The sequence below is a fragment of the Manis javanica genome, chromosome 8, assembly GCF_040802235.1.
Source record: "Manis javanica isolate MJ-LG chromosome 8, MJ_LKY, whole genome shotgun sequence".
Classification (NCBI taxonomy): domain Eukaryota; kingdom Metazoa; phylum Chordata; class Mammalia; order Pholidota; family Manidae; genus Manis; species Manis javanica.
In genome coordinates, this window is record NC_133163.1 from 41,350,593 (window position 1) to 41,366,191 (window position 15,599).

The window sequence follows — 15,599 nt, forward strand, 5'->3', positions numbered from 1 at the left end:
ACTGGGTCTGTGGGAGTGGATATAGTTATGGAAACGTGGAGGAGAGAAAGGATGTCCCATCCTAGTAAAGGGATGGGACACTGGGGCATAACCAGGAAGGAGTGGGAGAAAAGTATGGGATTGTTTTGGACTGTGCATAAAAGGTGGGGGGGTTTAATGGGAAAATCTGTTTACCTCCTACCCCGACTATAGGAGTAATGGCAGGCATGGTAGGACCCTGGTATTCTCGCAAGACCAAGAAGGTGGCTCCTGTATCTAGGAGGAAGGAGATGGGGTGACCGTCTACTGTTAAAGTAACCCTGGGCTCCTGTTTGGTGATGGAAATGGTCGGGCGAGAAGGTCCCGGGCCCTGTCAATCTTCTTCTGCCAGCCCCACTACGGTGGGCTTAGGATGGGGGTTGTTCGTCCAGCCTCCCCTTCGGGTGGTTGGGCAATCAGACCCCCAGTGGCCCTTTTTGTGGCATCTGGGGTATGGGGTGGTAGGAGATCTGGGGGAGGGGCACGCCCTTGACCAATGTCCCTCTTTTTCGCACTTGAAACAAGCTCCTGGTGGGGGTTGTTTGTAGAGGGGCGCCCAGGTTGTGGTTTTATCAGCTGGGCCAACATTTGGAAATTGGCCTGATCAGCCTTTTGTTTACGGTGCTCTTTCTCCTCCTCCTGGTTATGGAAGACTTTAAAGGCCACTGTTAGGATCTCCGTTTGTTGGGTAGCAGGGCCCTGTTCTAACTTTTTGAGTTTAGCTTTAATGTCGGGGTAGCTTTGAGCTAGGAAGTATGTCATAAGGACATATCTTCCATCAGGCATTTCTGGGTCTAGGCTGGTATACTGTAATAGGGCTTGAGTGAGTCTAAGAACTCGGAGGGATTTTCATCCCTCTTTTGAATTATGTCTTGAAACTTTTGAAAATTGACTACTTTACGAGCTGCCTTTTTCAGACCTGCTATTAAGCAGCAGGCAAAAATATCTCAAGAGCGGAGACCCATGGCGTTATTATAATCCCAGAGTGGGTCTTGTTCGGGGACAGTGGTGGGGCCAGGGGGGTAGGTGGTGTCAGTCCTGTGGGTTTCGGTAGCGTGCATTTGGGCAAAGTCCCAAACTCGTCTCTGCTCTTCAGGGAGGAGAGTATTGGCCAGGAGCGTGAAAATGTCATGATGTGTGAGGCTGTAAGACTGGAGGGTCCATTGAAACTCTGTGATGTATGTCATGGGATCAGTGGAAAAGCAACCTAGGGGTTTCTCAAGTTGGGCTAAATCTCCTAAAGAGAATGGGACGTGAACGCACACGATGCCTTCGGATCCTGCTACTTCCCGGAGGGGGTTGATAATTTTGGGAGGCCCTCAGGACCAAGTCTGAGGGGGACTGAAGGGTTCTGGCTCAGTCTGTGGGGGGGAAACAGGTGATGGGGGCAAAGACGTGATAATTTTGGGAGGCCCTCGGGACTGAGTCTGAGGGGGCAAAGACAGAGGAGGCTCTTGGGACTTAGTTAGAGGGGGGCTGAAAGGCTCAGGCTCGATCTGCCAGAGGGGGGAAGGTGAGCTGGATGGAGGCAAAGGGGGTGAGGTGGGGGAGGAGATGGTGGTGGAGGAAGGAGAGGAGGGAGAAGGGAGAGGACGGGAGGCTTCTGCGGGAGTGGAGGCAGTGGCGATGGCAGTGGTAGAGGAAGGGGGAGGGGCTGTTGTAGGAGAGAAGGGGGAAGGGAGAGGACGGGAGACAGCGGGACGGCGGTGGTGGAGGGCGGAGGTGTTGTAGGAGGGAGAGGGGCTGAAGGGGGAAGCCTGTATGGCGGAGGCTCATCGGCCGGGTAAAAGGTAATGGAAGAGGGACTAGGAGTGTGGGGAGGGGAGGGAGACGGCTTGCAGGCTAGGAAAACTTGTGGCGGGGAGCAGGTGGTGCAGAGGCTGGAATTTTGAGCTAGGAGGCGAAAAGCTTCGATATAGGGAATCTCCTTCCATTTTTTCAGGCGCTAGCAGTAGTTAAAAAGATCGCAAGTGGTGTTAGGATCAAGAGTTCCCTCTGTGGGCCCTTGGTTGTTATTGTCTAGGGGGTATGTCGGCCAATCCTGGGAGCAGTATTTACGGAGAAGTTTTGGTTTTATATCAGGCGTCAGGGAGAGGGTAGCCAGATGCTTAAGCAGGCATTCAAGAGGTGAACTTTCAGGGAGGGATGAGGAGGCTCCCATGGCTGAAGGACAGAGAAGGAGACAAACAGGGGAAGACAAATGGAGATCCTCGGACTGGGAGCAGACAAAGGGCGTCCTGATGATCCTTGGTGGTCTGCAGAAACTCGTATACGAGTCAGAATTTCTTAGGAAGTGTGGGTCGTCACCCAGACTTCTCTAAGAAGGCAGCGTGCCGGAGTCACGAGGTACCTAGCGCTAGGAATTTTCGGCGGACGGAACGGATTTCAGCAGACAGAACAGAAGGAGGAGGGGGGGGGGAAGGGAGCGTTCTCATCCGTAAAGGAGTCACCTCGTTTATGGCTGTTGGAGGAGGGGCCTGAGGGTCCATCCCAGCCGTGAAGGCCTGAGGCAGGGAGAGTTCCCTCCTCGTCCCCGAGCGTCAGGGCCTTGCCAGACGATCATGGTCAATGGCACTGCAATAGCTCGGGGAAGAGTGGCCCACTCCGGGTGGAAAACTTACCTAAAGGCCAGAGAGGAGTGGTGAGTGTGATGAGCCAGTGCCGGAAAAAGAGGACGAGGGCAAGCTGCTGCTGGTGTCGGGGGGAAGACAGGGCCCAGTTGGGGTGTCCCGTCTCCCGGGTTTTGGCACCAATGAAAGGAAAGGAGCAACACACAGCAGCAATTCACCAGAGAAATCCGCTTTATTGGGGAAAGGTGCTGGGTTATATAGGAAGGGGCATGGGGTGATTGTGGTGTTACTTCTACGGGACTGGTGGCTATTGGCTAGGTGCTGGGAGTGGGAGTGGGGAGAGAGGTGAGTGGTCTTCAGGTGGCACCGTCGGGAACTGAGGACCTGGAAGAGAAGCCGGAAGTTCGCTATCTTACTGGTGGGGGCCCTTCAGGATTACTGGTGACTCATTCATATTCTTTCCTTGTATCCTTTTCTATGTTTTCCAAACCATCTATGAGAAACATGCATTATTTTCATAAATTACCAGAAAAAGGCACAGTACATAAAAGGAAGAAAATACTAGTAACCAGAGAGCTGCGGTTGGTTGGAGTTGGAGTGATTAGCAGAAATGAAGAGAAATCCTATTTGAAGATGGACTGTGGGAAACAATAGGAACTTGAGGATGAGAATGGACACAGCATGCACAGAAGGAATTCTGAGTGCTCAAACATGGAAATCATGAGAGGAAACCAGTGTTGGATGCAGGTAATTCTAACTGATAGGAGGAAATTTGGTGGAGAGAGGAGAGAAAGAATAGCCAAAGGGCTTCTCTAGGATTCCTGGAAGTTAAATCAACATGCACATGCATACACACCCATGATTTATGTTCCTTTAGCAAAACATGTCTGCTCTTGCCATGCATGCTGAGTAATTCAATATCTGTCTCATCAGCAAATAAGGCTTTGTTATCTTGTCCCAGTTAAGTGTCTGTGTAGAAGAGGGGAAACAGGAATGAAGTAGGACACTAATACTTGTCCAATGACACCAAGAAAGCACTGTCAGACTTTATAATTACCCTGTGCAAAAGAGCTTTGGATTCAACAAGCACTTGATCACACATCTAAAGGCATCCTCCCTCCTTTTTTACTTCTGATTTGGAACTAGTTTCAAACTTACAGAAAAATTGCAACAATAAGAATAAAGAATATCCATATACCCTTTACCCAGTTTCACCTACCTGCATTTCACCATTTACTTGATTTGTTCTCTTTGTCTCTCTTTCCCATTCTCCTTTTCTCTCATATGTATATACACACACATATATATACACATACATACATATATATGTACACACACATATATAACATTTACATATAATTTTTTAAAATCATGTTAAGAGTACAGCATGTGTTTTTCCTACAAATGGGATGTTCTCTTATGTAACCACACCACTGTTGTTTGTCAACTTCAGTGATTTTAACACTGATCCAATAATTTAATCTATTGCTCATATTCCAACTTTGTCAATTGACCTAGTAACATCCTTAGTAGCATTTTTCTCCTCTAATGCAGATCCAGGCTAGAATCAGGTATTGCATATAGTTGTCATGTCTTTTTAGTCTCCTTTAATTTGGAATTAATTAATTTCACAAATCCATAGACACACATACACACACACAAAGGGTATTCTTCTTGATTAAGATTTCAGTTTCACTTGAAATGTTCATTTTCCAAATTAATTCTGCCAAAAAATCCCTGCCATCCCATTACCCCAGATTTGACCTCAATAGCACTCAACCTGTCTTGGCTGGAAGTCCAGGTAACACAAAGTCTGCTTGGGTAGTCGGCATAGTTATGTCCTCCCAAAGCATTTATTTTTCTTAGCCTTTAAAGGATTGATGGTTATAGATTTTGTTCCAAGTGAATGAATATGAACTGGTGACTACTTGCTTTAAGAGACCATATTCTTCAGCGCCTGACTGGAGAATGTAGTACAAACTCTTTTGTGGTAGTGAATTACCAAATCAATTCACTGCCCCAAATATTTTCCCAGTCCCCTCTTCCACCTGTCTCCTTCTGAAGTACCATGACCTTTTGAAAGCCAGCCCCACAGAGAGCTCATTCCTCGGCAATTACTCTGGTAAATGTAAGAGCTAAGATGGCTGCAGTTGATAGGCTCAACCTAAACAAAGGCTCCGGATGAGAACTTTGATGGCTATAGTTTCCATCTGAGCCAAGCAGACAGGTATTAATCCATATAAATGCTGTAATCAAACCATATGGGTAGGGGAAACTTGACCACTGGACCAAAATCACAGGCACGCTGCAAACTAAAAAATTACACCTCTCAGCGTCATGGTTGATTTCATGCAATCCCAGGCAAATCAATATCACCATCTCAATCAAGAGAGAATTACAGGCTTCAGCAGAGAGGTAGCATTGTTAGTAATTACATCCCAGCCATTTTCAGACACACTGCACGCTGAACTGAAATGTTTAAATAGAAATGAGAGGGGGGAAAAAAAAAAGCCATGGAGAGAGCTTGAGGGCTGTTTACACCCAGAGCTGATTCAAGAAGTCATTGTGTTCACATTTAAACCTTAACGTGGAAGAGCCAGACCAGGAATCTAAAGATCAGGGAAAGAAAACAGTGGCAGCATTGTGGATGTACACGACATGAGTGGAGGGTGTTGTAATCTTAAGTGAAACTATCCAGACTTCTTTTTCTTGTAATCAAAATACATTATCTCCATGCATCTTTTAAGGGTAAAATTCCAAGTACGGTTGCTGTGCAAGATAGTGGGTGTGCAGCTTGCCAGAGACACAGTTTGGGACAAGGTCCACTGGGGCTGGCTGTGAGAACACTTGTGGGAGCCAGAGCACTGAGCCTAGCTCAGGCCTTCCAGCAGCCAAGAGAGGTGGGGACGGTAGGAGAACAGATTGAATGACATTCATTTGTACTTAAAGCTTTGTAAATTTTATTCATTCATTTTTTTTCCTCCTTCCCAATTTGTATTCTAGAGTTGAGAAAAAGGACCTGCTAAAACTAAAAAAGTCTGAAATGGTGTTTGTGAGTGAGGAAATGTGATTTTCTTAGTTTCAAGTGCAGGTGACATCAAAGCAGAAGAGGTGCAGTGGAAGAGACATTACTGTAGTTAAGAAAAATGACTTACAATTAATTCTAAGAGGGCAGCTTGAGCCTTTCTGGCCTCAGCTAGAAAGGGCTTTGTTTATATGCAAATGACTTTTTCTAAAGCACTAGAACACACTTTCTTTCCTGGAGGAGGTAAACATTCTCCTGCTATATTGTTTATTATATGCATTTAGTTATATTTTTCCTCTTTTTCTTTTCCTGACATTTCTAAAGAAAATGTCAACATTAGCTCTATTAGGAATGATTACAAATTCCAAAATCTATTTTCACTGGTAAAGTATGGCACCCTATACATGATTTACATGATAGTTATTGTAGTGGTGCCTTATTAATGGGCTCCCTGTGAACAAAGTCAGCCAGGGCATCGAAAGGATGGGCACGTTGGAACCCACTGGGCTGGTGTGGTGGCACCAGCAGTGAGGACAGGAGGCCCGTCTCTCTCCCTGGTCCTGCACGTGTCTGTAGGGCCAGAGCGCAGCCCAGCTGGAGACACAGCTTCTCTAGCAGGCTGGCGCGTCTGGGTATGGTGTGGATGTGCTCAGAGCCCCTTGGCAGAGGGATAGCTGGAAAAGGAGAGAATGCCCTTTGCCAGTTATCCCGCCCTCCACAAAAGAGCCTTAGTCCATCTTGCCTAGAAGGAAAATGGTAAAATAAGGGACTTTAATTTCTTGGGCACAGATATATGCATCTTGTATTAATTCACGCCATTAGAAATTTCTGTCAATGAAGGGTGCTGTTGGAATATTACCAAGCAATTCCCTAGCCCCACTCCATAGGACTTCATTACTCCCCAGTGGGCCTTCATTGGCCTTTTCCTCTGCCTCAAGCCAAATATCTAATCACCACATACTGCTGATTTTACATCTTAAAATTTTACATCTGCTTTGCCTGCTTTTCCCATTCCCAATATATGTATGTGTTCATCACCTGCCTGCTCATCTGACTATTGAAAGAACTGCTTAATGGGACTTGCTTCTGCCACCAGCTGTCAGCACAGCCCTAGTGCTGCCACAAGAGAAACAGATGGATGAGGCTGGAGGGAGGGGTCATCTCACCCTATGACCCCAAGCACTTCAGTAGTGTGTAGTCCACTCGGGCTGTTATAACTAAATACCACAGAATAAATGTCTACCTACTTCTAGTCTCTCCACCACTCCAGTTCCTCCCACACAACAATGATAAATTAACCTTTTTTAAATGCCATCTACAAAGTACCATTAGAGGCTGTCCATACAGCTATATAACTTTAAATGCCATGAACTGAGGCCTGGCCCCAAACTACTTCTCCCGCCTCCTCTCCTGTAACACCCTACATGAGCCCTGGCTCCAGGCAAACACATCCCCTTGTTGCCCTTCAGAACACCAGAGTGACTCCCCCAGCTCTATGGTTTTTTCCTTCTCACCCACCTCCACCACACGACTTACCACCCAAACCCCACACATGCTTGAGAGGTGCCTCTACCTTTTCCTTTCAAGATGCTTTCACCGATGACCCAGTATCTTAGAAACAGACCCTTCTCTGAGCCCAGATGATACAGACATCTACAAACTCAGATACACCCCCTCACATTGTCAATTCTCTGCATGTAGGTTCCATATCGCCAAAGACACTGGGAGCCTCTCAAAGGCAGAGTCATGCTTTGCTTACCTTTAATCCCCAGGACTGAGCATGAGGCCCAATGGTCAATGCTCAAAAAATGTCTAACAACCATACCTGACTGGTTATGAGTAAATAGTTTGCTATGGTTATTGATGAGACACAACAACCTAACTGACAGTTATTCGCCTCTGTTCGGTCAACAACCTTGACTTTCCTTCTGAACTTGTAATAATGTGCAAAATTTATCAGGATTTGCCAGCCACTCACTAATTAAATAATTGACCAGGGGTTATACAATATAAGCACTACCGAAAGAGATGTGAAACCCTGTTTCTAAAGCCAACCATGCTAAACTAACCTCTAAGCCATGACACTCGACATCCCTGGGATGTCACCATAACCATCTCTGAAGAAAGGGCTAAGGGCACCAAAAAAGGGAATCAAAATTATTTTGTTTTCTTTACCCCACAGGACTCTGGAATTACATGCTGAAACAATGTGAAAATAGCAGGTCAACAAGTGCCTGACTTTAAATTTGTGAAAGCTAAAAAACAAGTCAGTGGGTATAACTGAGAAAGCATTCAGCTCACGGGAGCTGAGCTCATGTCTCATTACTTGGGTGTGGAATGACTGGATTCTAAAGATGCTCTGCTGAATGCTGGTGAAGGGAAAAGGGGTGTAACCTTTAAATAGAGCCACATTGTCAAATCTACATGAAATTAAGGTGAGGATCAAGAGATAATAAATGCCCTAGATTTTGGTTAGATTTTAAGTGGAGCTTAGTAAGACGATTAAGACAGAAAAACCTGACTAAAAATTGGCAAGTTGAGGCACAGCTTTCCAAATCATTTTTAAAAAGCAAAATAGAGTGTTTTACAGTTGTTTGTGATCCAACAAATACAGGCAACACGTTATGACTTTTATTTAAATGTCATGGTCCAGACACATTTAAGTATTTCCACTGAAGATTCCCCACTTGTACATGATCAAGAGTGAGGTCAGGAAGCATTAACTGGTTGACCTTGTGGTCACATAGACATCCTAAGTAAGAAGTCAGCTGCCTTCCACTGCACCCATGGCCCTAATTCAGAAGAATAGGACCTCGAGAGAGAAAAGGTCCAAAGATAGAGTGTCTGCATTAAGTGATGCTTTATGGACAATATGAAAAATATTTAACATACATTTGTGTATATGAAAAATTGGATTTCTTAGTTGACTTCCTGGACTTCAGATGGTGAACTGGATTCTTCCCATGAGCTAATCTGATCAATTATCTGAAGGCCCAAGTCCAGAACGTTTCCTCTTTTACCTCCTAAGCGCCTCTGGGTTTGGCAGGAAAAGCGATACAATAGATTATTGACGTTGGCCACAGGCAAGGGCAGTCACGTATTAGTAGTACGCATGCCACATACTTACCATTCCTGATTTAGACACTGAGATGTTGAACTTGCTCTGAGTTTGCCCTGGCTCTGACTGGTACTTAGATTGAGTCCTCCTGATGCACAAATCGTTGCTTGGACAGCTCAGCCACGTCAGAGAGGAATGATAGGGGATCTGTGAGCACCTTGCTTAGGTAGAACCATAACACTGGAAGCTGAATCAATGTGTCTGAATTATTTGCTCTAAAATATCTCAGGGGAAATAAATAGCATATGAAGATTCCAATTTCCCTTGAAGAAAAGCATGTTGTTCTTCTTGTTGATGGCTGGCACCTCACAGTGAAGAGTGAACATATTGTTTATAATCTCTCATACATGAGATAATACTGCATTTTAACATATTAACTGGTTTATTTCTCCCACTATTTATCCCTTTTCTTTTCTCCACCTTTCTCCCCCACTGTCACTTCAAACGAGAATCTATTTTCAGTGGGAGGACTTGACAAGATAATAAAACTGAAATCACCTGCCCCATACTTGGACACATTTTGTTTATCTATTCTTCAGTTGTTGAACATTCATGCTGTTTCTACTTTCTGTCTATTATGAGTACTGCTACTCTGAACATCCATGTACAAATTTTTCTTAGAAGGTATGTTTCCATTTCCCTTAATGAAGTAATTCCTTTCTCGCTTCTGTTCCTTTTATCAGGGAAGTGAAGCCAAAGATTCACTAATATGCTACCCCTTTGTTTCTTTGGGCAAAGTTGAGGCACATGGTCACCTCTGTCTGTGAGACTGGAAAAGAGAATGTTTCTGATGTATTCTACCATGGAATCGAGAAAGGGAAAAGCAAGCTGGGAATGACTGTTGGGTCACCCAACAGCAGTGTGCTTCTGATGGAGACGTACCGACCGAATATCTCCACTTGTGTCAAAGACACCTCAAAATTGTCATGTCCACTTGTCAACCCAACACCTCCTCCCTTCTTCTAAACCAGGCCTCCTTTCCTTCCCTCACCCCTGGACCTAATCAAGCTCTCAGTCCTCTTTTACCTCCTAAGCACCTCTCGAATCTGTTCACTTCCTTCCATCTCCTCCACAATATTTAAGAAGTCTTCATCTCCTCCCTGCATTGATGCAATTGCCATGCCTCTGTCTAATAAATTCCTACTTATCCTTCAAAGTTCAGCCTAAACGTCCTTCATTGTAAAAATCTTGCCTGATTCTCCAAACCAGAGCAAATCTTCAGTGATATGCCTTCATAATGTGTACTTTCGCCTTTACCCATTTAACACATACTATCAGTTCAGTATGTAATTATGTGTTTAACAACTGTCTCTCCTTCACGAAGGCAGGCTCCATGGGTCAGGGAAGCATTGTCTTGCTCTCTGCTCTTTTTTCCATGCCTACACACATGAGAGGTACCTCACACATGAGAGGCACTCAGATATTTGTAGATCATATACAAGAATACTGAATCAATGACTAAATGGAATGCCAGCAACTAACACAAAGTCATGGAAGCTGTCCTGCTTCTGGGGAACAAAGGGAGGAAGAGAAAATTGAGATTTTATTTTCCACAAAGTACAATATTGCCCGCCTTATAGACAAAATCTTCAGGCAATAGCAGTCTTTGGGGGCCTGATTACTAGAGATTTAATGATATTTGCTCAGATATTATTTTCTGATTCTTTCTTATCTCAAGTTCAAGTCTCTTAAAGGCTAGGATAATTTCTGATAAAGTACCTGAAAAGTACTAGCATGGACTTAGGTACAAAGCAGGTATCTAATAAATATTCAGAGTTTAACTGAATCCTGATGTCACCAAATACTAGTGACTGCTGGTCTCCAAAAAAGCTATAATGGGAGAGCAAAAAGCCCTATGTGCCTGGAGGGCAAGGACAGTATATTAAAATCTTCACATTACCTGACACATAGAGGACCTACAAATGCTCCCTGCATTGGAACCTGGCATGGGTCAGGCATTCCGCAGGGAGCTGGCAATGAGCAGCCTGTCTCACCAGCCAGGTCTCAACTTCTCATTTTCTCTCCTACAGTCTTTCTTGAGATCTCCCCTTTATAGAAGAGAAAGTACCCCCTTCCCATGTCTGGGGGAGTGATCTGCTTTGGAAGAACTCTTGTTTCAAGTCCAGAGATAGAGCCTGGCTCACCTCAGCAAAGATCACAGCCTGCCCTCCCAACTGAAGGAAACCTAAGGAGGAGCTGTGGGGCTCAAGCCCACTCTCCTTATGTGATGGAAAAGCAACTTTCCCCAGATGTTCAGAGTGTACCTGGTGACTTCTTTTTCCCCAGCACAGCGTGCACTTGCATAATTGAGCCCAGTCCCACTGTCCCTGAACCCGCATGCTCTAGCTTTCTCTTTGATCTCATGCTCTCAGGGAAAAGAGCACTGGTCCGAAAATGTACACTCTCCTCAGGTCCAGTCCTGACCCCGCTCCACTGCTCAGCCCCAGCTCACAAAGCAGAGCATTATTTTGGTCTGGGTATCCCCACCACACCTGCTTAACGTGGAGCACTTAAGCCATTTGGTTAAGTAGGACTATGCTCTGTGCGATGTCTGCCTTGGGAACCTGTGCCAGCACCCCGCAAAGGCTGGCTAAAGAATTTCAGTGCCAGCACAAACCTTTCCAAGAGAAGCCTGGCAGCTTTTCAATCAAATGTCAAATGTCTCCAAAGACAGCAGTATTATAAAAGATTTTATTCCTGCACCTCTGCCCTATAGTTTTTTTTTTGTTTAAAAGACACATATTAAAAATGAACTCATCCAGTGCTTTGCACCCAGGTATTCAAATCATTTAGCACAAGATAAAATGTCTAACTAGCCTTTATATTTTTAACAAATAATTTTACAAATAAAGAACCTTTTTATGGGAGTGGTGATTATATGCCCTCTAAACAAGGAGCAATCTATCCAGTTTGGGTTACAAATAGCACACAACATTAATTCCTAGAGAGTGGGGCTGAGACCCACATGGTGGTGACACTGGACCTCTGACCTCCCCAAGCCCCATTCACCCTTTCCGCTCTGTGTCCTGGAATTGCTCAGGCCCTTCTGGTGTCTGAAGAGCAGGCCCCATGCAGCAGAGCCCCATCGCAAGGCACAGGCTGAGGCAGAGGCCTGCTGGGGTCCACACCTGAGGAGTCATTTCCCAAGGGCAGAGAAGCCCTCTAGTTCCCACAGGAGCCTCAGGGGCAAAAGGGGCAGCAACTCTGCGCTGTCCACTCCTCATGTTTAAGTCCAATAAAGAGGCATCCAGTGCAATCAGCCAATACCCTTGGGACTTCAGGTTTTCATTTTCTTGCTTTCCTCCATCCACCAGGAGCCAAGCCCTCCCAGGTAAGGCAGGTGCAGAGGCTTCATAGGTCAGTTCTCACAGGTGAAAGGAAATGGAAATACAGGCTGTGGTCAACCAAAAGGAAACAGGCCAGAGGGAGGGGACATGCTACCTGCACCAGGAAAGGTCTCCCCAAAAACATGGTGTTCCATCCGAGACTGGAGTTATGGCTGCCACGAGGAATGCCAAAGAGAACTCCCTAGTGGTAGCTGCTTCAATCATGGGACCACTCCCTCACCCACCAGACTCCCTCTCCAAAAGGCCTGAGCCCCTGCTGTTACCTTCTTAGCAATCATTTCTTTCAGTTCCTGTAAATGGCCACTTCCAAGTGAGCAGGCCAACCCAGGAAGACTGAGTGAGGCCTGGCTCTGGCATCTCACCACCCCTTCCCAGATCATGACACCTACTCATTCACACAGGCAGATGCAAAGGATCCTGTTAAAGAGCAAGGAAAATGTGCTCCAGAATTATTATCTGTCCTTGCCTGCATGTGAAGCAGCTGACAACTTCCTCTTCCTGAAGGAAGAATAAGGTGTAAGAGCACAGAAATGTAACCTCTGGCCTGAAGCAGCTCCCATATAGCAGCCCACCACCATCACAGAACCTCCTTTCCCCTCGCTGGAGCTGGTTGGCAGGGTACCATCCACAGACTTCAGCCATCCTCATGAGCACCATGGCTGTTGGTGAGTTTCATGGAATAATGGCACTCAGACTCCGGAGCAATCCTCAGAATGGCTTTGCAGTCCATGGTGGTCAAACTGTTCTCCACATCTTTTGGCAATTTAATGTAGCTAGCGCTTCAGAAAAGGAGAGGGAATCACACTTTTGTAGCATGCTTTGTGTTTCTCCAACTGACAGAAAGGATCTTCAAGTCTGGCACCTTATTTATTCTTTTCTCATGTAGGGAATTCCTTTGTTTAAAGAGAACTATCTGCCCTCTGATTCCCAGGGATTTTTCCCTCTGGAACAGCTGAGCAAATGCTGATGATGTGCACAACTTAAGGTGGAGAATGTTGTAACTGCCTTTCTTACATTACTCTTTGCTTTTGAAACTTCAGAATAAATTCAACTTGTGTAGTCTTATTTGAGTCAGAATTTTTATTCCCAAGGGCAATTTTTCAACCCCTAAAGTTTAAAAAGAAAATGAAAGGTATACATATCTTCCTAATACAACATTTTGCATTCTCTTAACTCTCTTTTCTTTCCTCTGTACTTAGGACCATGCATTCCCTTTGGGCCATCTCCTGGGTGGAGCCTCTGATGTGGAATCTGCCTTTAGGCCACTTTATCAGGATGGAATTCATCCACAGAACCAAAAATTTCTTATGCCAGTTTTCTTACTCCAGAATAACCACATAGTGCCCCAGGATTTTTCCATTATTGTAAAATAGAAACTAAGTTGAAAACAACAATAACATCAAAATACTTTTTCCCAGTGATGGGTGTGTCTTGAAGTCACTGATAATTGCTGATAAACTTTGATTCTGCATTCAGCTCAATTTACGGTTATCTCCCCCCAAATTGGAAACAAAATGGAGCAATTTAATCCTTAGTAACTTTCAACTACAGATCAACTGTAATCCAATTATTTTTGGAATAATCAACAAAAGAACATACCAGAAAGTATATATAATTGGAAGGAAATCAGTAGATTTTTGCTCAACATAAAAAATGCCATTCAACATATGATTAGTGAAGGAGAGATAGATGAGTCCAACAGCTTCAAATCCTTTCTGAATCGAGCCAGGACCACATACATAAATAAATAAGTAGTGGAATCAACATGGCGCTGTTGGTTATTTTGCCAAAAGAACAAATGGTAGCAGCATGTGACCCTGTCTGGTTACTCACTGAACCATCACTGCCCCTGAGATGAGTTATTGAGTGTAAAATTGCAATATTTCCAGATCTCTTGCCTGGTCTTCATCCATCTCCATATCAATAAGTGTTTCCAAGGGGTGGAGACAAGTAGTCCATCTCCATATCAACAGGTGGTTACAAGGGTGAGGGGAGCAAGGATATATCTGGACCAGAGACCTTGGGTCCGGTCCCTTTTTCCAGCCGGTCATGAGAGACATGGGTGAGGAGAAGTGGACAACTGCTTGTAAGCAATAAACAGATTTCTCCCACTTTATTTCTCCCTGTGACTGATTTTGGCTTCAAAGGTTCATTTGCACCAGCCTGGGAACATATTTTCCTCCCAGAGTTACAGTTATCTTACACATTCCAGTTATATGCTGGTTGCTGAACACTGGTGCTTCCTCAATCTACGGGGCACACACACAGCACAGTTAGGAATTTGGATTTTGGAGCTGGACTTTCTGGGTTCAGATCCTAGCTCTGCTACTTACTATGTGGTGTGTGCCAGAATGACCCTGCTCTGAACTGAAGCTGGACTATATGAATGACATTAAAGGCTTCAGTAATCTTGAACTTCTGATGAAGTTCTGCCTAAGTCAACCACTGATGGCTCCTGGCAGGAGCCCAATGGAAGAGGGGATTGCAGTGTCTGGTCCCTTGGCTCCCTCTCTGCAAGCTGGCCATGGGCTAACAGTGCCCCTTCCCAGGGATCACTGCTTCATGCAAAGTGCAATTGGCTTCACACACCTCTGTCTCCTCCCAAGTTTTGCTGCTCCTGCCCATCATCCATTCAGACTTAGGGGAGTAACAGCTTGCCTATTCCTACTTCCATCAATGCTTCCCCTATACCCACATTTGTAATTAGCCCATTTTGTAAATAAACCCTCCTAAGTTACCTATTTTTATGTGTCATTTGTGCTCTGTTGGGCCTTCATTGATAAATAGGGTGACTCAGGATAAACCATGTAACCCCTCCATGCCTCCAACTATGAAATGGAGATAATAGTAACTTACCTCCTAGACTTGTGAGGATTAAATGAGTTATAATTCACACGAAATACTTAGAATAATGCTTGGCATGTAGGAAGCATAATTATTTTATTTTTATTTTTATTTTTATCACCATCATAACCACCATCACATATATCACTGCCATTGTTAGGCAATATCAGTAAACAAAGGTGACATGGCTACTGTCCTCTAGAAGCTAACCATCTGGTTTCTAGCATGCTGAATTGTTTGTGGAGAGCTGTTTTTTAAGAAAAGGATCCAGAGAAATCTGACAATTTCTACAGAAAGTAGCTTAAGGGAAATCCAAGGGTGATTTAACAATACCGGGCAGTTAAGATCAATGGTCATTACTAGTGCCAAAAGATTTTTCCATTCAGTTGCTGGCTCTGCTTTTTCTCAAAAACCTTTTGATGTATCTGATCCTAGATTCATAGATGTTTAGAGCTAAAAAAGGACTCTAACTAGAAACATAACCCCTCATTTAGCACTTTATTTAGAAAAGAAAACTGCCTTAACCAAAATAAACTTTCAGGCCATTTAGATACAGAACTTACATAAGAAAAATAAGTGGTGAAAAAAATATTGAGGCCTTTTAGTCTTGCCCAAGGGACTCTCATCTAACCATTTGGAGAGATTTATTTCTAACTGAAGTTTCCTAAATCCCAAAA

At 44.5% G+C, this 15,599-nt stretch overlaps 1 long non-coding RNA gene across 1 annotated transcript in view; it reads right to left on the reverse strand.

Moving 5' to 3' along the window:
* Positions 1-2,823: 2,823 nt before the first annotated feature.
* The window catches only part of LOC140850747 (uncharacterized), a 45,270-nt gene continuing 32,494 nt past the window's right edge, over positions 2,824-15,599 (reverse strand). Inside the window, exons 4-5 of the long non-coding RNA XR_012133809.1 lie at positions 3,445-3,557; positions 2,824-2,972 (exon numbers count right to left, since the gene is read on the reverse strand). This is a non-coding gene — a long non-coding RNA (uncharacterized lncRNA). The remainder of the gene's footprint in view (positions 2,973-3,444; positions 3,558-15,599) is intronic.